The sequence below is a fragment of the Equus quagga genome, chromosome 16 (genome assembly GCF_021613505.1).
Source record: "Equus quagga isolate Etosha38 chromosome 16, UCLA_HA_Equagga_1.0, whole genome shotgun sequence".
In the NCBI taxonomy this organism is placed as follows: domain Eukaryota; kingdom Metazoa; phylum Chordata; class Mammalia; order Perissodactyla; family Equidae; genus Equus; species Equus quagga.
The window spans coordinates 20,761,621-20,776,046 of record NC_060282.1 but is presented as its reverse complement, the minus strand read 5'-3'; the positions used below and the strand labels follow the sequence as shown (position 1 = coordinate 20,776,046).

Below are 14,426 nucleotides of genomic sequence, written 5' to 3'. Positions count from 1 at the left end.
TTCTCAGATCATGAAAGTCACACCATAAGCTCATGAAATAGAACTAATTCCACACCAATGCAATGTCTGGACTTGAGTCGTTGGTACGTGATGCGTTGCGGAAAGTTTCACTGGTTGAATTTGGTTTGGGGTAAAAGCTTCTTTATCCTTCATGTTAAATGTTCAGAGAAGATTTAGGGAACTAGATGATGTGATCATTGCAGCAAATCAAAGAAAATAAATAAATTTTTTTAAAAAGAAAAGAAAAAACTGGAGGAAGAAAGACTATTCTTTTTTATGGAAAAGAGTTTTAGAAATAACCATAATAACCCAGGAAGGATTGTAAAGTATTGTGATTCTCTGAACATAGACATGGTATTTAATTTTATTCATTCAGTAGCACCAACTAGTTGTATTGAGTACATTCAGACCGTTGTTTTTCGATTATCAAACTAACACAAACTCCTATTCTTTGGTTTACTTTATGTCCCTTTATTAAAATGCATGTTTCATCATTGTTTTAATCTGAACACCTCTTCTTCTGGGCTGGTTCCTCTTTCTGTCTGCAACTCCTCCCTTAAAACAAAGAAATTGAGAACTTCAACTGCAATTGAATCAAATAGCCATGAAATCAAATCAAATATTTGTCCCTCTCTTGTGTAATCAGTGGGAAAGTTGTAAGTTTGATAAATGGGGACTGGTTTGCAGGGCATTTTAAGTTTTCTCAAGGAACAAACCAAATAGTTGATTTATCAGATAACCCAGGGCAGATATAATTGTGATATAAATCAGAGTCACAAAGGAGCAGACTCTAAGCTTAAACAGATGCCATGGCCTCACTTAAAAACCAAGAAGGACAGCCCACCAATTCACAGAACACAACTATTATTTACTTCTTGGTACCTAGAGTGGGAGCTTGTCATGTTGGCTTTGCTTCCTAGCATCTTGCACACAATAAAGCAAATGCTGGGATGGAAAGATGTTGGAGGCAGATGCCCTCGCATGGTGACGTTAAATGGAGAGAAGTCTTTCAAAGGTCCCAGAGAATCTTAAGAATTTCCAAAGAGTCCACTGTCAGCTTCCCTACCTTGCCTCTGGTAGCCTAATTGAGTGTGACATTTTAGCTGTTGCCACGTGCCGCTACAGTTCAAATGACAGCTGTCAGCAGAATGTGCCTGAGAGCTGACGAGATCTTTAGTTATCTCGTTATCTTGAGAAGATGCTGTCTTTGGTTTAATAAGTGCTGCATTTCATAAGTAGCCACAGGTGTTTGGAACCATTCTAGGCATCTGGGGCTCTAAATAGAGTTTGGTAAGTTACCAGATTCTCTATATCATCACCAGCAGCATTTAAATACCTGCCCATCCACCCTAGCAAAATAGGGAGTTCTAGAGAAAATGGAGTCTTTGAGGTGTGTGTAAGATAATGGAGGACCCCTGAAAAACATAAATATGCAAATAACACTACAGATACAACTATTGATGAAACGATTACTGCCATGCAGAAATATTCTTATTAATGAGGTTGGATATACTCTTTCAAGTGTGGAGTCTTGATACGTGAGAAATCTTAAGTTCTAGATGGGCTGTGTGGCTTTGCTACTTGCAAACTCTCAGTGAGCAATTCCAATCACTAGAGTAAGCCTCTTTCTTGTCATGTGTAGACAGGAGTTAATCATCTCTCCCCTAACTATCTTTCATGGTTGTTTGCAAAATCAAATAAGATGAAGTGTATGGTGGTAATTGATAAGCCATAATGTGCCAGGCACATGAAATGTGGCTTTATTATGATAAGAACCTCTCTGGGTCTCACATAGAAAACTGCATACTCTAGAGGTACCACCTAGAGTCTTTCTCTCACACTCGACATGATTCTTTCTTGGCTGTTGATGCTGGCTTTTTGCTTCTGCTTTAGCCTCTCTTCTTTCTGATCCTCAAACCATTTATTTGAGTGACCTGGGACCCAGATAAGTGTGGGTCTAGATACATGAGGTTAGGTGTATGAAAGCCTTGTTAAATACAAACATACATCAAGGTGTCCAGTGACTTCCATGGTACACACGTAGTCTGGAAACTTAGCTCTCAGTGTATTGAGTATGTGCACGGGTCAGAGTAGCTATGTAAGAAAAGGAACTGTGAACCTGAAATAAGCCAGTTATCTAGTAGCTTCTTAGCTGTGTCTTTTCCTGAGGGTGGTATCAGATATGTGAAATAACATTTTATTATGTATCCCTGACAAACCTTTTTGTTTTCTACAGTCATAAGTGAAATATAGACTTTTAGGTTTTTTGAGTTTCTCCCAGGGTTTCATTTTACTTGCATTCTGTTAGTCATAAACACACAAACATCACAAAATCAGTGTCTACACTGGGTACAAAAGGTGGCCTAAATATTTGGATGTAAGTGTATTGAGTACCCGTAAGGGACAGTTGACCCCCCAAAAGTGCTTATTTTGGAGTGATTTTGGATGTTTCTCAACAGCTGTTCTTTGTGACCTTTTCTGTCTCTCGGTGTTTGTGTGAGTATGTGTGTGTGTGAGAGAGAGAGAGAGAGAGAGAGAGAGTGTGTGTGTGTGTGTGTGTATCACTGCACCTGAGGCTCTCAGTATTCCCTTTTTGTGTGTATGCCTTGTCACCTCTTCCCCACAGCAGAGCTGCCTCTGGCTCCTTGCCTCACAGAGCTTCAGTGAACACAGCTCCTTCAGATTCAGCTCCTTGTCCTTGGGACTGACCAGATACCGTGGCCTAATTTCCCTCTTGTCTCGTGGTCTGGCTCTTTTGCTGAAAAGTCAGTGGACTCCTGGAGGGCCCCATCCACCTGTCTGAGCCATACTGCCCAGACCCACTTGGATCTTGATAGCAGACAGAGCTTGAGCTAATGCCAGACTCCTGCTGTATACACAATCTGTGAGGAATGGGGTGGGCTCTTTCTGAAGGAAGCATTATTTAACATTTCTTATCCATGGGAACCAAACACACACAGGTGGTCCAAATATTCTTTCATGTTAATAGAAAGGCAATGGCAGAAACACTTTGAAGTGCTGCCAAGTACGTGCAACCTGGATGGGTAGGCGGCCACCAAAGGCCCAAGACCAGAGACTTGAGTTTTGCATTCTCTATTGTGCTAAAGTTTCTTTCTGTCCAGCTGAAAACAAAAGTGGAAACCCAGAGCCTTATACTGAGTATCATTTACCCTGTGCCCTGTCCTAGACACTTTGGGAAATATGAAAGAAAAAGAAGATAGTTCTTTACTTATATAGGAAAAGAGAGCATATCCTTGAAAAGGAATAGCATAAATTTAGGGACAGAGGCAGAAATGAAGGTGATGCATTTGGCTAAAAGAGAGGAAACAGAAGAAGAGGAAAATAAGGTCGGATAGCTTCAGTTTTAACATATTTTGGAAACTTTGGTGTGTGTGCGTGCACATCTGTGCTATACACATAGAATAAAACATTTTCATTTTGAAGAAATACACCTGTTTCAGTTACATGGTCCTTGAACTCGAGAAACTAACCCACCACGAACAATTGTTTAAGCTGTGCTTGGTATGCAGTTGGGGCTCAATAAATGTATATTGTTGAGAAATCTTTTACAAGCCCCTTAGCTGAAAGCAGCCTCCTCTATAGCCGCAGATGTCTCTGATAGCACTTTTGACCCTCCTGAAATACTTTTAAACTCAGAGGAACCTTGTCTTTTCTCATGTTGTAGACCTGTACACCCAAAGCCTGTGGCACTTTGGCAGCTTCAGCATCTGTCCTGTGAGCTGAAAATAGGTGATCGTAACTCTAGACAGTGTTTGCACAGCACGCTTAGCGCAGGATTTGCTTTGATATATTCATCCTTGTTTGGACGCCCGAAGGAAATGAAATTTGCTGTTCTGTGCTCCCTGGCCTTGTGGTTTGCGGTAGATCTTTTCGGTACAAAATGTGCCCCAAACAGCCTGTGCTATTTTGATCTTGTGAGTGAGGATTTACCCTGGAGGCCCTTCAGGGTGTCCATAAAAACAGAGAAGTTGGAGTTGAAAGAGATTTTAGAGAGAAATCTAGTCAGTTTCCTCATTTTCCAGATTAGGAAGCTGAGGTCTGATTCAGTAAAAGCACTGTCCTGGGCCGTGTTACCTATACAGAATCTTCACACACGCTACAGTTTAGGTGGCCCGACTCCTCCCAGAGACAACATAGTACCTGGCTTTTGTTGGTCCAGCCACGCTGGGACGATTGTGAAGTCCAGCTTCTGCTTCGGGTCTCCTTCCCCACCAGCGGACCAACTCTTTCCTCTTCCCTCGAAATCAGACGCCTTTCTGCTTTAAACTTCCTCCCAATCAAAATGGGAACAGATTCAGTACCATCATTTATACTTGCTGCTTAACTGATTACATTTAATATGAGTGAGCTTGTCACCTGTTCCTCAGCCAAAGACCTGTCTTAAAAAAAAAAAAAAAAAGACTTGTGCCTTCTTATTGGATGGAAGGCTATGCTCCTCATCAAGGAGGAATGAGGGCCGGCCCCATGGCTGAGTGGTTAAGTTCGCGCACTCCGCTTTGGCAGCCCAGGGTTTTGCTGGTTCGGATCCTGGGCGCGGACATGGCACCACTCATCAAGCCATGTTGAGGTGGCATCCTACATGCCACAACTAGAAGGACCCGCAATTAAAAATATACAACTATGTACCGGGGGGCTTTGGGGAGAAAAATGAAAAATGAAATATTAAAAAAAAAAAAGGAGGAATGAGCATCACTGTGCAGGTAGGGAGATACAGCTAAAGGAGGGGCCTTAAAAAAATCACGTAATAAGGCTGGCCTGGGAGTTAGTTCCCTTGTCAGTCTTTTAGGGTTTTGGCAAAGTGTGAGTCATAGACTTACGGGTTCCTGATTCTCTGGGGAGGGTGCTTCAGTGCCTGGAAACACTCCTGGGGAGTACGTACGTCCCACCCGGACCACACCCCACCCCACGCAGATCTGCTTGATCAGCACCCACCTAATAGGCCACTCTCCTCCCTGGCTCCTCTCATTACCCTTTTCTTCTTTTTATTCCAAACACAACGTTGGTTCTATTTCACTCCAACCCAGTGGTTCAGAAAGTGTGCTCCCTAAGGAGCAGCATCGGTATCACCTGGGAATTTGTTCGAAATGCAAACTCTTGGGCCACCTCCAGACCTACTGAATTAGAGATTTAGGAAGTGGGGCCCAGCCATCTGTGGTATAAACAAGCCCTCTGGAGGTCTTAATGCAGGCTGTCTTTGAACATCATCACTGCTCTCGCCTTCTCTAACTTGAATCTCTGCCTCACCTGGCATGTATGTTTTATATTCCACTGGGGCTATATTGAACAATATTTTAGTTCTTATTTTATGATCTTTTGTACTTAATCTTTCTCCACATTATTTTTTTGTCTAGAATTGCCCCTGAGACTGTTTCTTCTCAGGGAAGAAGTGCTGAGGTTCCAACACCAAATGTTTGGTTGGAAGGCAGTGTCTTTCTCAAGCGTGATTACAGGCTGGGTGTCACCAGAGATGATTAGCAAGGCTGTCGCAGGCAGAGTCCAGGCGGCAGCTGTCTCATCCATGGGCCAGTCCTCAATAAAGTGCTGGATTGGCAGCAGCCTCTGTTTCCAGGCTGTCCCACAGTGGAGTTCAACAGAGAGCCTGGTCAGAGTCAAGAAGCTAAGGTTGAAGGTCCAGCATGGAGAACGCAGGCAGGTCACCCACCATTGCCAAGTCTCAGTTTTCCCATCTGTAAAAAAGTGATGGCGGGGAGGGCTTGAACTAGACACCCCGAAGTTTCTTTCCAGTTAGAGCAATTCAGTGATTTTAGTTACCATTTAGTTGACACCGTAGAACGGGTGAGATTGGTTCTAGCAAACCTCCCGGGGATCAAGGCCTTGGTACGCCTCCAGGGAGTGACTGAGCCCTCTCTCACCTTTGGTTCTCTCTGCTTTTACCTGCCATTCCGCCTGCGGGGCTCTTTCTAATCCCTTAACAAAGAAGAACAGCCAGGTCTCTCCAGTAGTTGCTAACCCACCCCAATTATTCCTTGATTCACTCCCAGAGACATTAAGCAAATTTAGTGGAAAATCTTGCATCTGTACTGGAAAACAATGGTCAGCAACTGAGGACGGCATTTGTTCTAAAAAGTAACTGAAATGCATATTTAGTGGCTTCCTGATGGTGCTTCTGGCAAAATCTGACAATGAGATCTATTACATAGTAATAATAACTGCAGTAAGAGTTGACATTTATTGAAAGCTTGTTATGTGCTAAGTACTTTACACAGAGTTTCATTTAATCCTCACATATGAGATGTATCTTACTATTCCCATTTTATAGATGAGAAGCTTGAGGCACTGAGAAGTCGAATGCTTTGTCCAAAGTTACACAGCAAATGATGGGTAGAACTTGGATTTGAACCCCAGTCGGTCTGGCTCCACAGCTCTGCTATGAGTGAATGACAGATAGTGAATGAGGAGGGAGGAAGTTAATTTGCTGACTGATGCTACTGAGTCCTTATTCCTACCTGAAAGCTATACTCTTATCCCCCAATGGCTGTCACCTGAATAGCATCATTTATTGGCCCTGTGCCAGATCTTGGGGACCAGGGATAAAGGAAAGGACTTCATAGATGCCCCTGTTTGAGAACCACTGTTCTGAGTGAAGAGCAGACCCCTTTGTTTGGGGAAGAAGAAGTCAGGATACAGCATCCTTTCATTACAGACAGGCATGCTGGAGCAGGCAGGCCAGGATCGGAAGCAGCCACCAAGCAGTAAGAGTACTTCCCAGTCCTTTACCAAGACAGCAAGGACCCTTTGACACAGTAACCAGTACTGGTCCTGTGAGTCACTCTGTGTCCTCGGTGAGTTCCATGAACCATTCTGGGCTTGTTTCTTCACCTGTAAAATGGCAGTTAGAGGTCTGGTACCCCTAGGTGTGGTGCTTAAACAAATAATGACCTGTTTGAGAAGAACATCCTACAGCTTCTTGGAAAGGCGCTTTGCAAGCAGGAAGAGCACCTTTCTCCTGACTCATCAGAGAGCTGGAGATGTTGATGTGATTGCTCTTTGTTCCTTTGGAACAGGAAACCTCTTAGGAAAAAGCCCACGTGGAGGAAGAATTCAGTGACGATCTCAGGTGTAATGAGATAAGGAAGGCTGACTTAGGGACCTTCCCGTCTTGACCCTGTATTTACCTCTATCTCAAGGATGAGATGAGCGATTTAAAAGTGCTTCGTGAGCTTCTACACACCTGTCGTTAAGAAGTGTTTGTTATATGTCCCGCATGAACTGACGCTGACTCTCTGGAATGATGTAACTCATCACATCCTTTTCCTGTCCCCCAGGAGTGTCGCCTTAATTATATCACATCGGCTTAATGCAAACATGAAGACAATGTGATGACTTCTTTTGTAGGCACTTCTGTGAGCCCCATCTGTATTTATATTGGTAGCAGTATCTGTGTGATGTATAAATTGCATAAATTTTCACCTTACCATGCAACTTTAGCATAACTAGAATGTTTTCTCCTTCTTAGCCTATATGAGTGTAAAATAGGCAGAAGATAGGTGCTTCTGCCATTTAAAGTTTGATGGCACAGAAAGCTCTCCAATCACAGAGATCAGAAGATCTGTGTTCAAGTCCTAATGCTACTCCTTATTAAAAAGGTGATTTGAGCACACCACTTTAATTCTTCTGAGTTCACTTCCTTATCTGTCAGATGAGTGTGACAGTGCCTTCCTGATTCACAGGGAGAATTCACAGGATTCTCAGCTCTGATATTGTATGATTCTGTTCTTTTTTTTTGGCTGGGAAAGATTCACCCTGAGCTAATGTCTATTGCCAATCTTCCTCTCTCTTTTTCTTTTCCTCCCCAAATCCCCAGTACATAGTTGTGTATTCTAGTTGTTAGTCCTTCTAGTTCTGTGTGAGCCACTGCCAAAACATAGCTACTGACAGACTAGTGGTTATGGTTCCACGCCCGGGAACCAAACCCAGGCCACTTAAGCAGAGTGTGCCGAGCTTTAACCACTAGGCCATCAAGGCTGGCTCTATGATTCTGTTCTGATGTGAGGTGTTACTGTTATTATTTCTGCTAACACTCCTTCATCATGATTTCAAATAGAGTGCAGGATATATGGGATTTGGAATCAAACATGCTTCCTTCCTGGGTATGTTTACCATCTCAATTCATTGCAGTGACAGCATACATGCGACTTTGCTTTGTACTGACTTGACATGAGGCCTGGAAGAGTTTTTGTTTTTGTTTTTGTTTTTAATAAGGAAAGGCTTATTGGATTCTTTTTTTTTATTTCTTGGTGGGGAAGATTGGCCCTAAGCTAACATCTGTTGCCAATCTTCCTCCTTTCTTCTTTTTCTCCCCTAAGCCCCAGTACATAGTTGTATATCCTAGTTATAAGTCCTTCTGTTTCTTCTATGTGGGATACTGCCACATGGCTTGCTGAGCGATGTGTAGGTCCACACCCAGGGATGCTGAAGCGGAGTGCGTGAACTTAACTACTGCACCACCGGGCTAGCCTCCTGGTTGGGCTTTATATAGAACTTATGGCTCTGATTTTGTTCCTGATTCACAGAGCCATTGCTTACAACACTCCTGAAAATGAGTCTTGCTGGTCGGAACGTTTGACTTTACCACCGTAGAAGGTGGTTACAGCAGCTTTGTGCATATGGCACGCACGCGCGCGCGTGTGTGTTGTCTGATATCAATTCCTTCTGGCTCTCCAGAATCACTTGTGCTCTGTTTACATCAACCAGTTCTGTACTGTTTCCTTCCTATCGCTGTCTCTATTTGTCCTGTTGATCTGATCAGGCTGGGAGAATTCAAGAGTCTTCTTGAAGCAAAACTACATGGAATGTGGATTATGACCCTATTTCACACATAGATAGCCATACATGTGTATGTAATAAATTTTTCCAAGAATCCATAAACAACTATTAATCCTGGGTTCCTTTGGAAAGCGGGAGCTGAGGAAAATTTCAAACACATCCTAAAGCAAATAGAATAGTCTAGCAAACTCCCATCCACTTATCTCCTAGCTTCAACAATGATCAGTTCATCACCAGTTCCCCAGCTTTGTGTTATACATATTTGAATTTTTTTAACTCTACCATGAAGCATGTATTATTTTGATAATTTGAAATTTTAACTATAAATTAAATTTTTAACCATAAAATAAATCCACACATTAAAAGGAAGTGCAGTGTGTTAGATTTCAAATGTTCCTGTCTTCTTTCTCATCCTTTTAGACTCAGTGACTTTCAAGGGTGGGTGATGAAGAGCGATTTTTCTCTAGTTCTGTGATCCCCAAGGACAGATCCTGGCTGTTGCTAAACATCTGGGAAGGACAATAGCTTTGGTTTTAAGCACATTTATGTCAGTGCTGTTGCCCAAGTCACAAGACTCACGCTGTCAGCCCCACTGTTCGGCTTGCTGTGTTTTTTAATTAAACTGTCTAGTTTGGCTGAGATTTATGACGCTGTTTTTAAATGAGAATATGTGGTTTCTGCCCCCCCCCCCCTTTTTTTCTCTGGATCCTGCAACCCGCTGCAGTTCTCTGCAAGCTATTTTTTAAAAAACAATTTCTACATTTCTTATCAGATGGGCAGTAATTTTGCAGGGATTATTAACACCCTGCACTCAGTAGTGTTTGTTCTCCTCAGGCTGGGAGAGGAAATTGTCTGATGCAATAACAGCAGCTGCTTAGCTGGACAGGAATAGAACATTATAGAATCACCTTGAATCTAAAGGCTGTGAACCAGCTGTCTGAGATGAATGATGGGAAGGTGGTTTTTGTATTTAAATTCCTTTGCCAGTGGGATTGAAAATGCAGCTAAAATACAGATGGCTGTATTGAACAGGGGTTCAAGGTGGATTGATCTGGGCTGTTAGAAGACTCTTCTGCCTTGTGCCTCTTCACTGCTGAGTGCATAGAATGCACTAGTTGATTTTTCACCTCATGAGGTTCTATCCCCTACTATGTGCGAGTGTCTAGAATTGCGCAAATAAATAAGCAACTCTCCCTTAGTATCCCTGACCTCATCTAATTGTAATACCGTGGGATGAATGCTTTACTAGTGGCACTAAAATATGTGGGAGGACAGAGGAGAGGGTTGTCTTCTGGCTTTGGAAGGCTGAGAAGATGTTCACAGAGGTGGTGCTGTTTAAGCTGAAAACAAGTAGAATTTTTGAATTACTGAAAGCAGAAGGAGGGAGCATTCTAAGCAGGGGGTCTCTGTCTCGAGCAGAGGCATGGGGTGGGGGCGGTGGTGGGGGCATGTTCGTGTGTCCAGACTGTGAGGCGGGCGTGCTTGTGGTGGGAGGTGAGAGAGAGGTGAGGAAGCTTGGGAGGAGGCCTGAGGTCAGGTGGAAAGCCTCCTTAGATAGAGCTTTTGGATCCAGCCACCTGAAGGGATGGTCGACTGTTCTGGTTGTTGTTAGGGTGTGCCTAGCTTGGAAGAAGAACTGAAAAACTTTAAAGAGCCAAGGTGCTTCTGGGACAGGTGTCTCTTGCCATCTCTCATTTGAGGCTCCTGGGCCTTTTTCTCCTGCCCTCTCAGCTGTGCTTTCCTGCCCGACTCCCCTCTCACTCCTGATTGGCTGGGTTCCTCTGTGTCTTCCAGTGCCATTCTTTTTAAATCTTTGTTCTAGGAATACCATGTAGATAGTGTGGAGGATACGGAGGGTGTACATAGACAACTGAATGGGAGAACCAAGAGATGCTCTGGACTTGGCAGCCCTACCCCCTTTTAACCAGAGCACCCCACATTGCTCTGTTATACACACCGACATCTGGGTAAGTTTCTACTTGAAGAAAGTCTTCCATGGCACAAACGGAGTTTGAAAGCTTCAGCGCTAGTTTAAATCTTGGAGGGAGCCATTCCGCCTGGCTTAGCTAATTACTGTCATTTGAATTGGGTAGAATCTTGTGCCCCTGGTCTCCTCCTTGAACGGCCTGTGGGTGTGGGCAGGGGCCAGCTTAGGTCACGGGCATTTCCAGCTAGGTGCCTCGCCATGCAAAGAAAACGGGCAGATTTTGAACCCTGCCTGGGGTGGGTCAGGTGTGGAAGGCAGTGTTAAATCGAAGGGGATGTTGGGCATGGCAGACTATGTGACTGATGTGTCCAGGCAAAATGCCGTGTTTAAAAGTGTGGCTTTTAGCCCCTAGCTCAGCAGTTTGCGGAGTCTTTCTAGAGAAAGCTATTCCACAAGAGGCGCAGCTGCACGGAATTTCCATTTTTCCACAGGACTTTGAAATATTGCTTACTCTTTCCTCTTCTTGGAGATCTCCACGCATCTTAGTGTATTAAAGTTGTGAAAACTTGTAAGGTGTAAGTTTAGTTCAAGTAGAAGGAAATGCTTTCTCTTTTTTTAAAAAAGAAACGTGTATGCACAAATATACACGCACACAACAGAGATTAAAACTTTGGAAATTGTTTACCCTGGAACTGAAAACATATATAGTTTTCTAAAAAAACCTTCGATGAATTCTATGGTAGTGTAATAATTACAATAATAATAATAATGATAGTGATAGTAAGAACCCTCATAAGTTAATGAGAAGCCTTTCTACCTCTTTGAAAATGATGTCATTTCTGTTAGTGCCCTTGCACACTCGTTTGTTCACCAAATATTTATTAAGTACCCACGGTGTCAGGCAAAACACTTGGTTATGTGTTTGCAGTGTGAAAATTGTCTCTCTTTTGGAATAGTTTTTCTGGAATGTACAATTTTCAATGCTCATTTTTAGAATTCTGTGTTTCTGACTGTAGATGAAAAAGATGCTAACAGTTATTGAACATTTTTAACCCTTGGTAACATATCTAAAAAGATCAAGTCCTGGGCTATCTCTTGTATCCAGAGGTCTTTCCTCTCCATCATATTTCTGCTCAGTGTTCTGCACATGGAAATGTACCAGGCCCTCGTGGGGCTGAAGGGGTGTGTAGTGCTTCTCACCATGCAGGGTGGGAACTGGTGGGAATCGAGCATGCTCAAGAGTTCGCATCAAGCTCAGGGGTCATGGAAGGATAGTAGCTGAAAGGTTCTGTTCTGTAGTATTTAAAGGTAAACATTACCTAATAATTTTTTTTAATTGGAAAATTTACGGGAATTGAAACTCCTCTCTTGGCTCGTAACATATTCCTCCTCCACCAAATTATAAGGTAGCTTGTTCTGCATTTCAATTTCTAAATAAACTGGTCCTCATTATTCTTGGATTCCTGACAGACATCAAGTCTAAGAATTAATATTTTGTATTCTGCCACTTTGAGCATGTTAAACAAATTACTCAGTGTCATTGTCACTGAATTAATTAGAAGGAATCATGTGATGACTTCAGCACGCTTATGTGATGTGTTTTTTTATTAGGGTTCATTTTTTTTTTATTAGTAATTATAGGTCTACATTGGTATTATTTGTGGTTTTAACATTACCTGCCCCAGGGAGTTGTCATGAGGATGAATGCTAATAAAGTAGTTACACTGTGGCTAGCACATAAGGGCTCAAATGCTATCTTTATTCTTAGTAATGAGCTTTGTGACAGTATGACAAAGTAATCAGGGGGGGTACCATTATCCCCATTTTACCACCGAGGACTCTGATGCTGAGAAGTGTGATCATGTGGAATTATTGGCAGCGTCCAGACCAAAGCCAAGTCTTTATATTCCTAGTCCTGTATTCCTGACTGCCCTCAAAACTGACATTTTAGGGTCTGGTATTTCAATATATGAATTTGGGGGAGATGCAAACACTTAGACCATAGCAGTAAGTTAAGTCAGCATGTGTGAAAAATGCTTAGTATAATACGTGACATATAGTAGGAACTCATTTAAGATGGTTCTTTTCTCTCTCTGCAGTTTGCAGCTGTTAGACCTCTCCTTCCCCTCCTCCTCTCCCTTCTCACTGACGATGCTCCTGCTGAGCCCTTCTTCCCAGACTACTCTAGAGCCTCCAGTCTTCAGCAGTTGGGATTGTTGTGGTCTCCTCAGGCTGCCGTAACAAAGTATCACAGACTGAGTGGCTTACACAACAGAAATTTGCTTTCTCACAGTTCTGGGGCCTAGAGATCTGAGATCAAGGCGTTGACAGGGTTGGTTTCTTCTGAGGCCTCTCTGCTTGGCTCGTAGGTGGCCGCCTTCTCCCTGTGTCTTCACATGGTCTTCCCTCTGTGAGTATCTGTGTCCTAATCTCTTCTTGTAAGGACACTAGTCATACTGGATTAGGGCCCACCCTAATGACCTCATTTTGATTTAATTACTTTTAAAAGACCATATCTCTCAATACAGTTGCATTCTGAAGTACTAGGGGTTAGGGCCTCAACGTGTGAATTTTAGGGGAACACAGTTCAGCCTATATTGGTCTAGCAAGGAAGAGCATCTAAGCCTCAGAGCTCCAGTCCAGAATGCTCCCACTCATAATGGCAACCCTTAGGATATCAAAACCCATTAAATTCCATTCACTGCACTCTGTTCAAAAAACAGGCAGGAGAATGATCTAGTTCCTTCTTTAGGGAGTGTGTCAGGCACTGTGCTGGGTTGCTGGTGCTGAACGGACATTATGTTCCTAAATGTCAACATTGCCAAGGATAGGGTAGACATAGTGCTTCCACTTTATAGAGGAAGAAAGAGACAGTAAGTCACTTGTCCAGGTCACACAGTTACTGTGTGATTTACTCATGTGGCCCTCCCATTTCTCAACAATGTTGAGAAGGTGACTTGAGGAGCATGGAAGCCAGCTGGGTGAAGTAGGAAGAAAGCTGAACCCATTGACCCAACTGACCCAAGAACGACCTTGAATTGACCTAATTCAAATAATTCACTTGAGAATTAAAATGTAATACAAGACTGATGAAAAGAAGGGAAGACAAATGGAAGAAACTTTTTCTTTAAAGGCAGGTTTAAGACTCTTTTGGAAAAAAGTCGCTGAGTTCTGAAGGGAGTAAGAGATGGCTCCATGTCGACCACTTTTCTCCAGGCTCTTCCATCAGCCTGTAAATAAGTTGTATTTGTCCAAGAGCTTTAATCTATCTCTTCTGGATTTTTCATGTATCCTTCGCTAGCTAGAGGCAGCATGATACAGAACTGGAAAGTTGGACACTGAAGTGAGACCATCAGGGTTCAGACCTCATTTTCATCACTTCCTGGCTGTGAAATCTTAGACAAGTCACTTAATCTCTCTGAGGCCTCAGTTCTCTGTACTGTAAAAAAAAATGGAGGTAGTAATGAAAACTTCTGATGAGGGTGTTGTGAGCATTAAGTGAGCCAATCTCTGTAAGGGGCTCAAATCAGCACCTGGAACCTAGTCAGCCTTAACGAAAGGAATAGCTGTAGTCCCTGTAGTAAACAAGGCCCGCAAAAGCAAGGATCTTTGTGTATTTTCTGATGTGGGTCTCTAATGCCTGGAAATGCCTGCTGGGTAGGTAGCAGACACTCCTTCATATTTATTATAC

At 42.9% G+C, this 14,426-nt stretch overlaps 1 protein-coding gene across 1 annotated transcript in view; it reads left to right on the top strand.

Moving 5' to 3' along the window:
• Positions 1–14,426, top strand: part of DEPTOR (DEP domain containing MTOR interacting protein) — a 140,651-nt gene that overhangs the window by 26,857 nt on the left and 99,368 nt on the right. The window lies entirely within an intron of this gene.